The sequence below is a fragment of the Triticum urartu genome, chromosome 6A, assembly GCF_056163025.1.
Source record: "Triticum urartu cultivar PI428250 chromosome 6A, HENAU_Tu73, whole genome shotgun sequence".
NCBI lineage: Eukaryota > Viridiplantae > Streptophyta > Magnoliopsida > Poales > Poaceae > Triticum > Triticum urartu.
This window is the reverse complement of record NC_141878.1, coordinates 133128689-133143388: the sequence shown is the minus strand read 5'-3', so window position 1 is coordinate 133143388 and position 14700 is coordinate 133128689. Positions and strand designations below refer to the sequence as shown.

At 51.5% G+C, this 14700-nt stretch overlaps 1 pseudogene; it reads right to left on the bottom strand.

The window, feature by feature from the left end:
• Positions 1 to 734: 734 nt before the first annotated feature.
• On the bottom strand, positions 735 to 14305 carry LOC147964463 (uncharacterized; annotated as a pseudogene).
• Positions 14306 to 14700: the final 395 nt, after the last annotated feature.

Here is a 14700-nt window from a genome sequence, read left to right as displayed (position 1 = left end):
CCAGCTCCGGCTGGGCCTTCGACCGAAGCGTGGCCAACCGGTCTAGATCCAGCCCCAGGTACCAGGCCTTGACGAACTCCAAGGCCCGGCGCGCTCCAGCCCGGGCCGAAGAGCCCTTCCAGGCCTCAAGACGACCAGCCGCGACCTCCAGCCAGTTGGCCGTCAGGCTGGGGGTGCGCGGAGCCTGCATATCCGGCCAAAGGGCGGCAATCGCCCGGGCACCAATGCGCTGGAGCCGGCGCAGCATCCGGTGAGCCGGCCAGAGGCGAGCCTCGATGCTCAGGATGTGCTCGTCAAGAGTTTTGGGGGCATCGGCGGCGATCTCTGCACCCTTCGCCCTTCGACCTTCACGGTCAGCCTCGATGGCTTGGATGGCGGCCTGCGACTGCCCAGGGAAGAAGTCTGCACAGACACAAAGAAACGAAGAAGCAAGTCAAAAACCAGGAGTCGGCACGATCTAAGTCGGCAACTCGAAGAAAGAAAATAAAGAGACTCACCATCAACGATGTCTTCAATCTCGTGGAAGCCGGAGGACAGCAGCGCCTCCTTGTCAGACCAGGAGGAGCGCTCGCTCGCGAACTCGGCCAAGAGGGTGGTTTCCGTCTCCTCCGCCTCCCTCTGCGACTTCACAAGCAGCTCCTTCTGCTTTGCCAACTGAGTGGCCAGCAGATCGCGCTCTGTGGCGAGCTTGCTGCACTCCTCCCCTTTGGCGTGCAGGGCGAAATTGGCTTCGCTCAGCTGCTGTTGAAGAGCAGTGTTGGCTCCTGAAGAAAAGGAAGAAAGATAACAGTCATCAATAAAGTAGGTCGCCGGGGAGATCCGGCCCGACTGCTCAGCAGTCGGCCCGAATCTCGGGGACTACAGCCCGCGGGTGCGCCAGCGCGCCCCTGCAGAGAAGGAAAAAGGACTTACTCCGGCTCTCCGCCAAGTTGGCGGTCCGCTTGCCCAGCTCTTCAACGTTACGGTTGAAGGCAGTGACGCGGAGGTTGTGGTAATCTTGCGACAAGCATTTCAGACAAAGTTAGTGCCCAGAAGTTCATCAATTGGAGTTTCGGGCCGCCTGCTCAGCCGCCAGCCCAAAACTCGGGGACTACACCCAGTGGGTGCGCTGGCGCACCCCCACAGAGAGGAGCAAGAAAACAAAGACCAAAGGAAAAAAACATACCCGGACGGCTGCCCGCGATGCTAGGAACGCCTTGGTGCAACTCTGGAGAGCATCGCCCTCAGCACGGAGCTTCGCCTGGACGTCCAGGAGCGCCCGGTTCAGCAGCCCTGTGCCACCTCCTCGCACCCACCCAACAGGTGCGGCGCTTGTCGCTTCGGCGTCTGGGGCCGTCGAGCTGGCGGTGCCGGCTTCTAGGGGGCGGGGTGCCGAAGTCGCCTTCTCCAGACGATGGCGCGTTGGCGAGCCGACTTGGAGGAGTAGCCTTGCCACGGCCTCGTCTTCGGTCGGCGGCACCGGAGGGTCCGCTGGCTGCTCGCCTTGCGCGCCTTCAGACGGCGGTGGAGGTGGCGGCGGAACGTGCGCGTCCGGAGTAGAGGGGTCGCCGCCTTCCCTCACCTCGACGAGGTTCTCCCCGCCGGCTTCTCCAGTTGGCCCCGTGAACTCCGGAGGCGGCGGCGCAGAGTTCAGCAGGGTGACAAGCAAGGCCGACTGGCGGCGTGCGGCTTCCTTAGCCTGCTGCTTCGCCGCAGCGGAGGTTTCGGCCTCCGCTAGTTTTTTCTTAGCGGAGGCCTCCGCCCTGTCGGCCTCCGCCTTCTCCAGGCGGAGGGCCTCTTCTTCGTTGCGCCTCTCCTGCGCATTCCGCTCCGTTGCCTCCCGGAGGTCAGCAGCAGGGTCAATCCGCCGAGTGGTGGCGGACGTCTCCGCTGACCCCATGACGGAGGCGGCGGCGACCCGCTCAAGAGAGAGGGGAGCCCTGAAGAAAGAGGGGAAAGCAGAGACTCAGACAAATCACGAAGAAAGAATAAAACTTTAAAGACAAAATACTTACGCGGAGACCAACGACAGCTTCTTCACTTCCTTACGGAAGCGGATGGCCTTCGCGGTTGCCTCGTCCCGCCGGGTCGCCGCAGCCGAGCCCTTGGGCTTCTTCGGCCGACTGCCGAACAAGGTCGGAATGGCCCTGCGCTTCTTCCCGCCGCCTGGAGCGCCCGGCGCGGCAGAAGAGCCCGCGCCAGGCTGGCTGGCTCCTGGCCGATGGCGAGGGGCGACTTCTCCCTCGGCAATGTCTTCAGGCCAGTCTGCGAAGGTAGCCGAAGGCCTGAAGTCGCCTGCTGTCCCTCCTCCTCCCTCGGCGTCGTCTTCCAGAGCCGCCGCCCCCAGATCGGGGTCGTCGACATCGCTCTCCGCCCGGTCGGCGACGAACTCACGGGCCGGCCCCGTGGTGCCGGCTGGTGGGTGAAGAAGGGTATTCTAACCAAAGCCGACTGGTCAAAACAAAACTCGGCAAGAAGAAGACAATCTAAAGAAAGAAAAGATAGGCGACTCACCACGGGCGGGGGGTTGGCGCGGGAGTACGGCTCCTTGCCGAATCGCCAGTCCTCCGGGAGCCTGCTGTCCGAGAGGTAGTTCACCATGAGGGCCACCTCTTTGTGAGGCATGTCCTTGGTGCACATCCGACTCAGGTCGCGGCGCCCGCTCATCTGGCTTATCATGTGAGGGCGGCCTTGGAGTGGGAGAACTCGGCGCGAGACAAAGGCGGCCAGCAGGTCCGGACCAGTCAGACCCTCCGACTGCGTCAGCACTCGGAGTCGTGTGATGGCGCCGGCTCCCGCAGGCGTCAGCGACCTGGCCCGGTACGACCAGTTGGGCAGTCTCCCAGCCGGCGGGCCGGCTTCGAAAGCCGGTAGGTTGACCCAGTCGCCCCTCGTGGCGACGTTCCTGACGTAGAAGTAGGATCTCTGCCACATCTTCACTGACTTTATCAGCGAGATGGAGGGGAAGGGGTTGTCGGCTCCTGACCTTCGCACGGCGATGAAGGCGCCGCACTGAGCCGGCACGCCCGCGGCCTGGGTGCCGAGCTTGGAGAAGAAGAACTCACCCCTAGAGCTCGAGGGTGGGGAGGACTCCGAGGAAGCCTTCGCACAAGGCCGTGAAGGCGGACAGCAGCACCACTGTGTTGGGGGTGAGGTGGTGCGACTGGAGGCCGTAGAACTCCAAGAAAGACCGGAAAAAGCTGCTCGCCGGCAGCCCAAGCCCGCGTAGGCAGTGCGAGCGGAAGATGACCCGCTCACCCTCCTGCGGGGCGGGGGAAATCTCCCCCTCCGGCGCAAGACGCACCTGCACGCGATCCTCGCCGGGAAGACGACGGGTCCGGCGGAGGAACTCAATGTGGTCTTCATGAACCTTAGAACCGTCCCAGGTGCCGGAACGCACTAGGGGAGGCGCGACAGCGGAGGAAGAACTCATCGCGAGCTGTCGCTGCAGCGTTCGCCGGAGCTTGGGCGTGCGGCGGAGCGAAGAGGAGAAGAGGAAGGAGGAGTGCGAGGAGCGGCAAGGAGAAAGAGAACAAGGAGTAGTGGGAAGGAGGGGCGCGCGTGCCCCCCTCTTCCCCCTACTTATAGCCCTATGGGCTGCGAAGCCGAGGGGGCGGACCTGGGAATTTACTGCGCCCACAACCCCATGACCCCCATGATCCACGTAAAGTTACTGCGCGCAGTAACTCCACGGGAATCCCAACCGTCCACCGGGGCCGCAGCGGATCCGCTCGGGCACCGAGGCACGGTAGTGGCGGGCCCCGCCTATGGGCCTGTCCTGTCGCACACGTGGGCTGGCAGGACGGCCTAGACACGTGCCCTCGCGTGCAGGACAAGAACGGGCGGCGACCTAGAGGCTTAGCTAGCACGCCACTTAAAATCCCGCCGCGACGTTCGAAATACCGAGCAAGTCGAAATTGAGTGAAGTCCGAGTTGAGCAAGTCCGACTCCTTCCAGACGGCCCGACAGAAGTCAATCAAGACCATGTGTTGAGCACCCGGAAAGAGAAACTGCTGAGGCTTCTCGGCCGATCGTCCGTGGCGCCTCACCAGCTTCGGGGACTACTGTCGGAGTAATGGGCCACGGGTAGGCCAACCCGAGTCCTATGACCTTTCAAGACATCGGGGCAGGCTGCGCCCCTCAAGACCCCAGGGCGAAGAGCCGACTGCCCGCTCACGGCCGAGTTCCAGGGATGACTTCCAGAGAAGCCGGCTTTGGGGAGTCGGCCGGCGACTCCAGCAAACCCATGACCTCATCAAAGGGGATGGGGCAAAGGCGTGGCTACAGTGAAGCCCACTCCCCGCCCCTTACCAAGGGCAGGCATGGCCACAGCACGCCGTACCCGGGAAGATCTCCGTGCGGCGTGGCACTGTTGCCCAACCGGCCCTGACATCAGCACCACAGTACCAAGTCCTGCGCCCACGACGGCTTGTCTGTACGGCCTGGAGGCACCGGGGCCCACCAGTCAGCGAGACCTCGGGAGACGGCGGGAGAACCGCCAGTCGGACCAGTTGGAAGTCGGCCCGGGGGAGTCGGCCGAGCCCTCCCCCGGGGCCCACACGCCATTAATCAAGATGAGATGGGGAGTGGCCACAGTGATCACCCGCCAGGTGGCGGGGCTGTTGCCACGACCCCATGACCAAGCCTGCGTCATCAGAAGCACGGCTATAGTAATCAGCGGCCGGCAAGACCCGCCCGCGGCGGACGCGGCCTGTCGGCTCCGTACTAGAGCAGTCGGCGGGGCCCACCAGTCGGCGGGCCCCAGCAGTCGGCGGAGAAGTCGGAGGTCGGAGGCACTGACGGCTGGGCCCATGCCCAGTCAAATTACCATTGTACCCCTGGGGGGTAAGCCTATATAAACCCCGAGGGCACCCATGCAAGGGGTTGGATCCCAGTAGTTCTAGACCATACCAGATAGAAGGAGAGAGCTAGCCTTGCCCTCTTCTACCACCATAAACAGCTCAAGGAGCACCCGTGTAAACACTTGGCCATAGTGATCACGCGGAGACCCCGCAGAGCAGCAGTAGGGGTATTATCTCCCCGGAGAGCCCCGAACCTGGGTAAGATTCGCCAGCGTGCATGTCTATGCCTCATCCCGTTTCCAGGCACCGGCGACGTTCTACTCGCCCCCACCATGATAAGCCATCCGTTGGCATATGTCGCACCAAACCCCCGACATCTTTCCTTCCAAAAATGAGTTCCGTGAAGTTTCAGGTCAATTGGACTCCGTTTGATTTTCCTTTTCTTCGAAACCCTAAAACCGGGCAAAAACAGAAACTGGCACTGGGCTCTGGGTTAATAGGTTAGTCCCAAAAATGATATAAAAGTGTATAATAAAGCCCATAAACATTCAAAATAGTAGATAATATAGCATGGAGCAATCAAAAAATATAGATACATTGGAGACGTATCAGCATCCCCAAGCTTAATTCCTGCTCGTCCTCGAGTTGGTAAATGATAAAAACAGAATTTTTGATGCGAAGTGCTACTTGGCATAATTTCAATGTAATTCTTCTTAATTGTGGTATGAATATTCAGATCTGAAAGATTCAATACAAAAGTTCATATTGACATAAAAATGATAATACTTCAAGCATACTAACTAAGCAATTATGTCTTCTCGAAATAACATGGCCAAAGAAAGTTCATCCCTTCAAAATCATATAGTTTAGTCATGTTTCATTTTCGTCACACAAGAATGCTCTCATCATGCACAACCCCGATGACAAGCCAAGCAATTGTTTCATACTTTAGTAATCTCAAACCTATAAACTTTCACACAATATATGAGCGCGAGCCATGGGTATAGCACTATGGGTGGAATAGAATAATGAGGGGGTTATGTGGAGAAGACAAAAAGGAGATGGTCTCACATCAACGAGGCTAATCAATGGGCTATGGAGATGCCCACCGATTGATGTTAATGCAAGAAGTAGGGATTGCCATGCAACAGATGCATTAGAGCTATAAATGTATGAAAGCTCAACAAAAGAAACTAAGTGGGTGTGCATCCAACTTGCTTGCTCACGAAGACCTAGGGCACTTGAGGAGGCCCATTGTTGGAATATACAAGCCAAGTTCTATAATGAAAATTCCCATTAGTATATGAAAATGATAACTCAAGAGACTCTCTATATGAAGAACATGGTGCTACTTTGAAGCACAAGTGTGGAAAAAAGGATAGCAGCATTGCCCCTTTTTATTTATTTTCTCTTTTTGGGCCTTTTTTTCTTTGGCCTTTCTCTTTTTTTTGGGCTTCTTTGGCCTCTTTTATTTATTTTTCGTCCAGAGTCTCATCCCGACTTGTTGGGGAATCATAGTCTCCATCATCCTTTCCTCACTGGGACAATGCTCTAATAATGATGATCATCACACTTTTATTTTTCTTACAACTCAAGAATTACAACTCGATACTTAGAACAAAATATGACTCTATATGAATGCCTCCGGCGGTGTACCGGGATGTGCAATGACTCATGAGTGACAAGTATGAAAGTTTTATGAATGGTGGCTTTGCCACAAATACAATGTCAACTACATGATCATGCAAGCAATATGACAATGGTGGAGCGTGTCATAATAATGGAACGGTGGAAAGTTGCATGGCAATATATCTCGAAATGGCTATGGAAATGCCATAATAGGTAGGTATGGTGGCTGTTTTGAGGAAGATATAAGGAGGTTTATGTGTGAAAGAGCGTATCATATCACGGGGTTTGGATGCACCGGCGAAGTTTGCACCAACTCTCGATGTGAGAAAGGGCAATGTACGGTACCGTAGAGGCTAGCAATGATGGAAGGGTGAGAGTGCGTATAATCCATGGCCTCAACATTAGTCATAAAAAAACTCATATACTTATTGAAAAAATCTACAAGCCATCAAAAACCAAAGCATTACGCGCATGCTCCTAGGGGGATAGATTTGTAGGAAAAGACCATCGCTCCTCCCCGACCGCCACTCATAAGGAGGACAATCAAATAACACCTCATGTTTCAAATTTGTTACATAACGTTTACCATACGTGCATGCTACAGGACTTGAAAACTTCAACACAAGTATTTCTCAAATTCACAACTACTCAACTAGCACGACTTTGATATTATTACCTCCATATCTCAAAACAATCATCAAGCATCAAACTTCTCTTATTATTCAAAACACTCATAAGAAATTTTTTAACTATTCTTTGAATACCAAGCATATTAGGATTTTAAGCAAATTACCATGCTATTTAAGACTCTCAAAATAATCTAAGTGAAGCACGAGAGTTCATCTATTTCTTCAAAATAAAACTACCACCATGCTCTAAAAGATATAAATGAAGCACTAGAGTAAACGACAAACTACTCCGAAAGATATAAGTGAGGATCAATGAGAAGTCGAATAATTATGCAACTATGTGAAGACTCTCTAACATTTAATAATTCCAGATCTTGGTATTCTATTCAAACAGCAAGCAAATCAAAATAAAAAGACATTCTAAGAATGGAAAACATCATGTGAATAAGCAAAAATGTAGGATCAACCGATACTAACCGATAGTTGTTGAAGAAGAAAGATGGGATGCCAACTGGGGCGTCCCCAAGCTTAGATGCTCGAGACTTCATGAAATATTATCTTTGGGATTCCTTGGGAATCCCCAAGCTTGAGATTTTGTGTCTCCTTAATTCCTCTCATATCACGGTCTCCCTAAATATCAAAAGCTTCATCCACACAAAACTCAACAAGGACTCGTGAGATAAGTTAGTATAAACCATTGCAAAAACCTTATCATACTCTACTGTAGAAAATCACTAAAATTATTATTCAACATTTCATACTAAATGCCTCTGCATATTTAATAATCCTATCCTCAAATAGAATCATTAAAGAAGCAAACATATGCAAACAATGCAAACATAACAGCAATCTGCCTAAACAGCATAGTCTGTAAAGAATGTTGCAACATCCATACATCCCTAGATCCAAAAATTATGAAAGAAACTTCCCACTGTAGTAAATTTATCAGAGCTTAATATGTAAAAAATTTCAACATTTTATCACATTCTGACTTTTCTAGGGAATTATTGCAACATCGGTAAACTTTCTGTTTTCAAACAGCAACACGTGGACTTCTAAAATAGGCATAGTAAAGGCTATCAATGCCATTTTTATTGAAATAAAAGATGAAAAACATTTTTCTAAATACCAGCAAGCAAATCCTAACAAAATAAATTGACGCTCCAAGCAAAACACATATCATGTGGTGAATAAAAATATAGCTCCAAGTAAAGTTACCGATGAACGAAGACGAAAGAGGGGATGCCTTCCGGGGCATCCCCAAGCTTAGGCTCTTGGCTATCCTTGAATATTACCTTGGGGTTCCTTGGTCATCCCAAATCTTAGGCTCTTTCCACTCCTTATTCCATAGTCCATCGAATCGTTACCCAAAACTTGAAAACTTCACAACACAAAACTTAAAGTAGAAAACTCGTGAGCTCCGTTAGTATAAGAAAATAAAAGACCACTTCAAGGTACTGTAATGAACTCATTATTTATTTATATTGGTGTTAAACCTACTGTATTTCAAATTCTCTATGGTTTATAAACTATTTTACTAGCCATAGATTCATCAAAATAAGCAAACAACACACGAAAAACAGAATCTGTCAAAAACAGAACAGTCTGTAGTAATCTGGATCAAACGTATACTTCTGGAACTCATAAAATTCTCAAATAAATTGCTGGACCTGAGGAATTTATATATTAATCATCTTAAAAAAGAATTAACTAAATAGCACTCTCCAAATAAAAATGGAAGTAGTTCTCGTGAGTGCTAAAGTTTCTGTTTTTTACAGCATGATCAACAAGACTTTTCCCAAGTCTTCCCAAAGGTTCTACTTGGCACAAACACTAATTAAAGACATAAAACCACTTATAAACAGAGGCTAGATGAATTATTTATTACTAAACGGGAACAAAAAGCAAGGAACTAAAACAAAATTTGGTTGCCTCCCAAGAAGCTCTATCGTTTAACGCCCCTAGCTAGGCATGATGATTTCGACAATGCTCACATAAAAGATAAGAATTGTAACATAAAGAGAGCATCATAAAGAATATGACTAGCACATTTAAGTCTAACATACTTCCTATTCATAGGAATTTTGTGAGCAAACAACTTGTGGGAACAATAATCAACTAGCATAGGGAGGTAAAACAAGCATAACTTCAAAATTTTAAGCACATAGAGAGGAAACTTGATATTATTGCAATTCCTACAAGCATATATTCCTCCCTCATAATAATTTTCAGTAGCATCATGAATGAATTCAACAACTATAACTATCACATAAAGCATTCTTTTCATGGTCTACAAGCATAGAAATTTTATTACTCTCCACATAAGCAAATTTCTTCTCATGAATAGTAGTGGGAGCAAGCTCAACAAAATAATTATCATGTGAGGCATAACCCAATTGAAAACTAAAATCATGATGACAAGTTTCATGGATATCATTATTCTTTATAGCATACAAGTCATCACAATAATCATCATAGATAGCAACTTTATTCTCATAATCAATTGGAACCTCTTCCAGAATAGTGGATTCAACACAAAATAAAGTCATGACCTCTCCAAATCCACTTTCATCAATATAATCATCATAAATAGGAGGCATGCTTTCATCATAATAAATTTGCTTGTCAAAACTTGGGGGACAAAAAATATCATCTTTATCAAACATAGCTTCCCCAAGCTTGTGGCTTTGCATATCATTAGCATCATGGATATTCAAGGAATTCATACTAACAACATTGCAATCATGATCACCATTCAAATATTTAGTGCCAAACATTTTATAGATTTCTTCTTCTAGCACTTGAGCACAATTATCCTTTCCATCATACTCACGAAAGATATTAAAAAGGTGAAGCGTATGAGACAAACTCAATTCCATTTTTTTATAGTTTTCTTTTATAAACTAAACTAGTAATAAAACAAGAAACTAAAAGACTGGATTGCAAGATCTAAAGATATACCTTCAAGCACTCACCTCCCCGGCAACGGCGCCAGAAAAGAGCTTGATGTCTACTACACAACCTTCTTCTTGTAGACGTTGTTGGGCCTCCAAGTGCAGAGGTTTGTAGGACAGTAGAAAATTTCCCTCAAGTGGATGACCTAAGGTTTATCAATCCGTGGGAGGCGTAGGATGAAGATGGTCTCTCTCAAGCAACCCTGCAACCAAATAACAAAGAGTCTCTTGTGTCCCCAAAACACCCAATACAATGGTAAATTGTATAGGTGCACTAGTTCGGCGAATAGATGGTGATACAAGTGGTATATGGATAGTAGATAAAGGTATTTGTAATCTGAAATTATAAAAACAGCAAGGTAGCAAGTGAGAAAAGTGAGCGTAAACGGTATTGCAATGCTAGGAAACAAGGCCTAGGGTTCATACTTTCACTAGTGCAAGTCCTCTCAACAATAATAACATAATTGGATCACATAACTATCCCTCAACATGCAACAAAGAGTCACTCCAAAGTCACTAATAGCAGAGAACAAACGAAGAGATTATGGTAGGGTATGAAACCACCTCAAAGTTATTCTTTCCAATCAATCCGTTGGGCTATTCCTATAAGTGTCCCAAACAGCCCTAGAGTTCGTACTAGAATAACACCTTAAGATACAAATCAACCAAAACCCTAATGTCACCTAGATACTCCAATGTCACCTCAAGTATCCGTGGGTATGATTATACGATATGCATCACACAATCTCAGATTCATCTATTCAACCAACACAAAGGACCTCAAAGAGTGCCCCAAAGTTCTACCGGAGAATCACGACGAAAACGTGTGCCAACCCCTATGCATAGGTTCATGGGCGGAACCCGCAAGTTGATCACCAAAACATACATCAAGTGAATCACGTGATATCCCATTGTCACCATAGATACGCATGGCAAGACATACATTAAGTGTTCTCAAATCTTTAAAGACTCAATCCGATAAGAGTACTTCAAAGGGTAAACTCAATTCATTACAAGAGAGAAGAGGGGGAGGAGAAACATAAGATCCAACTATAATAGCAAAGCTCGCGGTACATCAAGATCGTGCCAAATCAAGAACACGAGAGAGAGAGATCAAAGACATAGCTACTGGTACATACCCTCAGCCCCGAGGGAGAACTACTCCCTCCTCGTCATGGAGAGCACCGGGATGATGGAGATGGCCACCGGAGAGGGATTGCCCCCTCCGGCAGGGTGCCGGAATGGGTCTAGATTGGCTTTCGGTGGCTACAGAGGCTTCTGGCGGTGGAACTCCCGATCTATTGTGCCCTCTGATGTTTTTAGGGTATATGGAGATATATAGGCGAAAGAAGTACGTCAGGGGGGGCACGAGGGGCTCACGAGGGTGGAGGGCGTGCCCAGGGGGGTGGGCGTGCCCCCTGCCTCGTGGCCTCCTCGTAGATCCCCCGACGTGCACTCCAAGTCTTCTGGGCTTATTTCCTTCCAAAAATGAGTTCAGTGAAGTTTTAGGTCAATTGGACTCCGTTTGATTTTCCTTTTCTTCGAAACCCTAAAACAGGGCAAAAACAGAAACTAGCACTGGGCTCTGGGTTAATAGGTTAGTCCCAAAAATGATATAAAAGTGTATAATAAAGCCCATAAACATTCGAAATAGTAGATAATATAGCATGGAGCAATCAAAAATTATAGATACGTTGGAGACGTATCACGCACCGCTGGTGCATGTCATCAACCTCCGGAAGCTCCTGAATGCGAGCACTGATCCGTCTCTCTGTCGAGACCGGGTCAGGTATCCCGCCAAAAGCAACGACCTCCTCCCTAGTAAAGCCTCGCGCTGAATCCCTCAAAGGATCAACCAACGTTACCGGAGGAGGCGGCTGCGGGCTCCCATGCCCCTCAGACAAGTGCCCCACAGCAAGGCCCAAGGCCACGGGCACGTCAGGAGAGAGGATGGCGGGGGCCGCCTGCCCGAGCCCTCCTCCCGCCCCACCCGCCAGCGCAGAGTGGAGCGCCGTCGTTGTAGGAGATGCGGTCCTCCTGACCGCCGAAGAGGAAGGAGGAGCCAGGGCCACCTGCCCCAGACCCCCTCCCCCCAGCGCCACTGGAGGCGCAGGCGCTGTCGCCATGACCGGAGGAGAAAGAGCCGAGGCCGCCTGCCTCGGGCTCCCTCTCCCAGTGCTGGCCGACCCCCTCAGGACCGACGTCACCGGCGTCGGGATAGGGAGGGGAGAAGGCGAGGCCACCTGCCCCGAACCCCCTCCCCCAAGCCCCACCTCACACACAGTCGTCATCACCGGAGCCTCAACCACAGGAGAAGCAAGGGAAATAGAGGCAACCTCCGGCTCCCCCTCCCCAACTCCAACCAAAGTCCTCGCCGACGAGGCCCTCACCAAGCGTCCAGCCAATGATCCGCCAGCCCCCTCAAACTCCAACAAAGGGAGCATGCGCTCAAACATATCATCAGAATCTACCCGGTCACTCCAAATTCTGGGAGGCGCTGAGGCTGGCTCAAAGGACCCAAAACGAATGAAGTCATAGGCACCGATGGTGAGGCTGCCGGCTCAACCCCGGTCCTATCCCCGGGCAACTGAGCATCTGGGCGAGAGCCGTTAGACCCCTCTCATGTCGACTCATCAGTCGGTGCCCCCTTGGCTCCCGCACTGCCGTCACCCTCGTGCATATCAACACCATTCCCATTAACCGCATCAGCAAACAGATCAGTGTCCTCAAACTCGATCTCGAGCCGGAACACCTCTCCCCTATAAGTCTAGTTGACCACATCAGGCACGAACTCAATATCCAGAACACTCACTAAAATCCGGGCCACCCCATGAGCACGGGTAAAAGCCATATCCACGCTGTCCGTCTTCCCAACCATAATACCCATACTGGCCACAACTCGAACATCCTGCAAGGGCTTAGATGGAGCCCCTGAAAACTGCAACCAGACCTGCGTAAGTGGCTTTCCCTTAGGCTCCACCTTCTTCCACTCGTGAAACTCCAGAATGCACTTAGTGCCAGGAACTCTACACAAGCCAAAGGTCAGCAATCTCTGCAAATCATCCACAATGGGGAAATCAACCTTAGAAACATTGTCCTCGAGAACAACCAGCTCCCAACAAAAGTCCCCCGGAGCCAGCTCCTGAAGCCTCCGCACAATCTGAGCCTCAGTCACCTCGCCCTGGGTAGCTTACACAATCCTAGTGGTCAAGCTCAGGGTCTCCTCCGGAATCTCTCTCGCAGCTGGGGATTCAAAGGACATTAGCTCAGCACAATAGACTCCATACATTGTCAGTGACGGAGCCTGGTCACGCAATAATGGGCACTCCCCCGAGGCATGTGCTGGATTGCCACATGACTCACACAGCTCGGCCACACACTCAGCAATGAAGTGGCCCTTCTCACCACAACGGTAGCAAAGCATCCTTTCCTTCTTACGCGCATACTTGGATGCCCTCTCTGCATCAGACCTGTCAGTAACCTCGGCCACAGTCCCAGTCTCAGGAACCTCAACACCGGCCAAGGCTGTCATCACCTCCATCGCCTGGGTAGGAAGATCCGTGGAAGCGTGGTCGGTCTCCATTGCTGACGCCGCATGGTCAACAACTACCAGAGGTGGAGGCGGTCGGCGATACCTCCCACGGCCCCCACCCCGACCACCACGACGACCATGATAGCCTCCTCTCTGGCGGTGGTCCGGGCCTGAGGCTCCCTCGACAAATCCACCTAGAGGGCCGAGAAACGGTCTATCAGCAGACCCATCACTCTGCCAGGCATAGCCACGACCTCCTCCCGTGGAAGAGGAACCACGATGCTGTCCATCACCATACGCATCATACCCATCATCCCCCCACTGGTCTCGGGGCGGATCATTGGGCTCTCTATTGCTAGAATTCTGCCTCGTCTGTGCCGGACCCGACCGGTTCTGAGCCGGCCTCACGACGTAGTGGGGCGGAGGTGCGGCACGCGGCTGACCGCCCAAAGGCGTCGGCACAACCCCAAGGGCAGTACCACCGCGGCCAGCAGGAGCCACACCAGTCACGGCCGGTGCTAGAGGCCGAGGCCCACCACGACCCGCGGCCGGCTGAGCGATGGGAGCCGCACCCGGCGCTGCAGGCCTCAGCCCGCCCCGTCCTGCAGTAGATTGTAAGGGCACCTGCCCCGGTGGCCGCACGCCCAAGTGGCCAATGCCTCGGCCCGGGTTACCCTGCGCAACTCCCCCGCCCGCCGGCGGCGGAGCCGCCCCACCCCGTCCCGCTGGACCGGGTGAGGTCTTCTTGGCTGGCGGCGGCGCAGCCCCGCGGCCGGCCATGTCCAGGAGTGGCCGGATCCTCCTTGCCCGACGAGCTCCACAGACCGGGAAACCTCTCGTCCCGTGCTTGCGAACCCTAGAACCAGGAGGCGACGGCGCAAGACAGAGAGAAACACGATCGCCCTCGTACGTGCATGGGATGTCGATATGGGCAGGAGTATGGCCCGGTACAGCATGGGCCTCATACCCATCTGACCCTGGCCCAACTCCTCACGGACCCGGTTCCCTCCAAACCGTCCCAACACAACCCATCAGGTGTTTCAAACACAACAATCTCGCGTTCGAGATCCCGGTCGCTGACGTGGCCATCACGGGCGCCGCTGGTGCCTGAGGAATGGCGAGCCGCCTCGCATTCTTCCTCTTCTTCACAGTAATCCATGACTACGAGCTAATCA